Consider the following 378-nt stretch of genomic DNA (forward strand, 5'->3'; position numbering starts at 1 on the left):
TAAGTTAGTGGAATACTGAAGATTATTGTTTGGTTTATTGGATTTGGTTATAGTTTATTAGTTTTGGAATGATTATTTGTAGTTTGTTGGAATTGTATATTTAAGTTGACTGAATTTTGGAAGATTATTGTTTGGTTTTTGGTAAATAAATATATATTTTTAAAAAAAAAAAAAAATCTGTTCTTATCAGTTTAATATCTGATACGTCCCCCATCGGGGGACTACATATTAAATGGATTTTTCGAACAGGGAGTCGGAAATGGGGCTTGCTCCGTCCGCTCCACGCATCGACCCGGTATTGCAGTACCTCCGGGAACGGTGCAACACTTTTCTCCTGTTGTCAAGGGAAAAATACTCATTCACAAAGCTATGTAAACA

The 378-nt window shown here is 34.7% G+C and overlaps 1 pseudogene; it reads left to right on the forward strand.

The window, feature by feature from the left end:
- The first annotated feature begins 151 nt into the window (after positions 1-151).
- LOC112242058 lies at positions 152-329 on the forward strand (annotated as a pseudogene).
- The last annotated feature ends 49 nt before the right edge of the window (positions 330-378 follow it).

Source organism: Oncorhynchus tshawytscha, unplaced genomic scaffold, assembly GCF_018296145.1.
Source record: "Oncorhynchus tshawytscha isolate Ot180627B unplaced genomic scaffold, Otsh_v2.0 Un_contig_17975_pilon_pilon, whole genome shotgun sequence".
Taxonomy (NCBI): Eukaryota; Metazoa; Chordata; class Actinopteri; order Salmoniformes; family Salmonidae; genus Oncorhynchus; species Oncorhynchus tshawytscha.